Below are 3355 nucleotides of genomic sequence, written 5' to 3'. Positions count from 1 at the left end.
TAAGGGATATAAACCAACGCATCAGATTGCTTGTGGACGAACACAAGCGGGCGAAATGGGAAGAGCACCTAAGAGGTTGTAACCTCTCTACCGGTGTAGGTAAACTTTGGCCCACCGTAAAGTCCCTATCGAATCCGACTAAGCACAAAGACAAAGTTTCCATCGCCTTTGGCGATAAGGTGCTGTCGGATGCGAAAAAATGCGCGAGCGCTTTCTGCCGACAATATATAATGCATCCTACGGTCGACAAAGATAGACGGAGAGCCAATAGACACGCACATAAACACAAACTCAGCGCGTCACCAATTACCATCACCGCTAGAGAGGTTGAGGACGCCATTGGTCGCGCTAAACCATCCAAAGCAGTGGGCCCAGACGGCATAGCCATGCCGATGCTTAAAAACCTAGGGAAAGAGGGTTTCAAATATTTAGCGCATGTCTTCAACCTGTCTCTTTCCACCTTTGTCATACCCGAGAAATGGAAAATGGCCAAGGTGGTCCCGCTACTAAAGCCTGGGAAACCTGCTAACGTAGGTGAGTCATATCGTCCGATATCTCTCCTATCGCCAGTGGCAAAGACGCTTGAAGCCATTTTGCTCCCTTATTTCCAAGCACATTTGCAGCTAGCCCCTCATCAGCATGGCTTCAGAAAACTCCATAGCACTACCTCCGCGCTAAATGTCATTGGCACCCAGATAAATTGCGGTTTGAATCAATATCCCCACCATAGAACAGAACTCGTAGCGTTAGACCTTTCAAAAGCTTTTGATACGGTCAACCATGGCTCGTTACTGCAAGACCTGGAAGGGTCTACCCTTCCCCCATGTCTTAAAAGGTGGACCGCAAATTATCTGGGTGGTCGGCAGGCATCGGTGCAATTCAGAAACGAAACATCAAAACAAAGGAGAATTAAACAAGGGGTGCCACAGGGTGGTGTCCTATCCCCGCTTTTGTTTAATTTCTACATATCTAAGCTACCTTCACCACCGGAAGGAGTCACAATCGTTTCCTACGCCGATGACTGCACAATAATGGCCACAGGCCCAGGCCCAAAGATCGATGAGCTATGCAATAAAATAAACGGCTCCCTGATCTCTCCAGTTTTTTCGCCTCGCGAAACCTGGCATTGTCACCGACTAAATCTTCCGCGACCTTATTTACAACATGGACACCCCAAATATCGACCATATTGAACATCCACGTCGATGGCACTACGCTACCGACTGTCCTACACCCCAAAATCTTGGGTGTGACGTTTGATCAGGATCTACATTTTGGTGCGCACGCAACCACAATTGTTCCAAGAATTCAGAGCCGTAATAAAATCCTCAAATCCCTTGCTGGCAGTACCTGGGGAAAAGATAAAGAAACGCTCTTGACCACATACAAAGCAATTAGCCAGCCGATTACGTGCTACGCGTCACCCATATGGTCGCCAAGCCTAAAAACCACCCACTGGAAGAAACTACAGGCCTGCCAAAATACTGCTCTCAGAATCGCCACGGGCTGTCTTCTTATGTCCCCAGAACACCATCTGCATAATGAGGCGAGAATACTCCCCATCAGGGAGAGAAATGAGATGCTGACCAAACAGTTTCTGTTGAATACCCAGAAACCTGGGCATCGCAACAGACATCTGATTGACGAACCAGCACTGCCTAGGGGCCTAAGGAGTCATCTCCGTAAGCATTTTGAGGAAATACGGCACCTGAGAACCCAGCCGTATGAAGCGGAAAAACACAAGCAGGTCCTTGGTGAACTCCATAGACAGGCGTCGGACCTTTATGTCGAGAATTGCCCGGTGAATCCAGTACTTGAAGAAAAATATCCAGAACTCGCAGAAGAGGAACGCATACTCCCCAGGGAAACGCGTGTCACTCTTGCTCAACTTCGTTCTGGATACTGTAACAGGTTAAACTCTTACCTATCCAGAATCAACCCCGACATACAAAATGTATGCCCTGCTTGCAATGTGTACCCACATATCACCAACCATCTCTTTAATTGTAATGTGGAACCAACGCCTCTAACACCCCTTTCCTTATGGTCCACCCCTGTTGAAACGGCAAGTTTCCTTGGACTCCCGTTAGAGGATATTGATGACAATTTGTGATCGGTCGCGGCTATTAGGTGGGGCGAGCATTGCTACAACAACAACAACAACCACCGCGCTAATTGCCATTAGCACCCAGATAAATTGCGGTTTAAATCAAAACCAGGCGTCGTCGTAACTTTTATAAATCTTTTGTGGCTCCTTGCAGTTCACGCCCACCATAGAACAGAACTCGTTGCGCTAGACCTATCAAAAGCTTTTGATACGGTCAACAATGGCACGTGACTGCAAGACCTGGAAGGGTCTACCCTTCCCCCAAGTCTTAAAAGGTGGACCGCAAATTATCTAGGTGGCCGGCAGGCATCGGTGCAATTTAGAAACGCAACATCAAGACCAAGAAGAATTAAACACGGGGTGCAACAGGGTGGTGTCCTATCACCACTTTTGTTTAAGTTCTACATATCAAAGCTAACTTGACCACCCGAAGGAGTCAGTATCATTTTTTACGCCGATGACTGCACAATAATGGACACAGGCCCAGGTCCGCAGATCGATGAGCTTTGTAGCAAAATAAACAGCTACCTCCCTGATCTCTCCAGTTTTTTCACCTCGCGAAACCTGACATTATCACCGACTAAATCATCGGCGACCTTGTTTACAACATGGACGTCCCAAACGTCGACTATTTTGAACATCCACGGCGATGGCACTACGCTGACGACTTGGGTGTGATGTTTGATCAGGATCTACATTTTGGTGAGCATGCAGCCGCAATTGTACCGAAAATCCAGAGCCGTAATAAAATCCTCAAATCTTTTGCTGGCAGTACTTGGGGAAAAGACAAAGAAACGCTCATTACCACTTACAAAGCAATTGGCCAGCCGATTGCATGCTACGCGTCCCCTACATGGTCGCCAAACCTAAAAACTACACACGGGAAGAAGCTATAGGCCTGCCAAAATACTGCTCTCAGAACCGCCACGGGCTGTCTTCTTATGTCCCCAGGACACCATCTACATAATGAGGCGAGCATACGCGCCATCAGGGAGAGAAGTGAGATGCTAACCAAACAGTTCCTGTTGAATACCCAGAAACCTGGGCATCCCAACAGACATCTGATTGATGAGCTAACACCCCCCAGGGGCTTAAGGAGTCATCTCCGTAAGCATTATCAGGAAATACGGCACCTGAGAACACAGACGTATGAAGCCAAAAAACACAAGCAGGCCTTCAGTGAACTCCATAAATAGGCGTCGGACCTTTATGCCAGGAGATGCTCGGTGAATCCAGTTCTCAAAGAAC

This window comes from Eurosta solidaginis, chromosome 1 (genome assembly GCF_040869045.1).
Source record: "Eurosta solidaginis isolate ZX-2024a chromosome 1, ASM4086904v1, whole genome shotgun sequence".
Lineage (NCBI taxonomy): Eukaryota > Metazoa > Arthropoda > Insecta > Diptera > Tephritidae > Eurosta > Eurosta solidaginis.
This window is presented reverse-complemented; position numbering follows the sequence as displayed.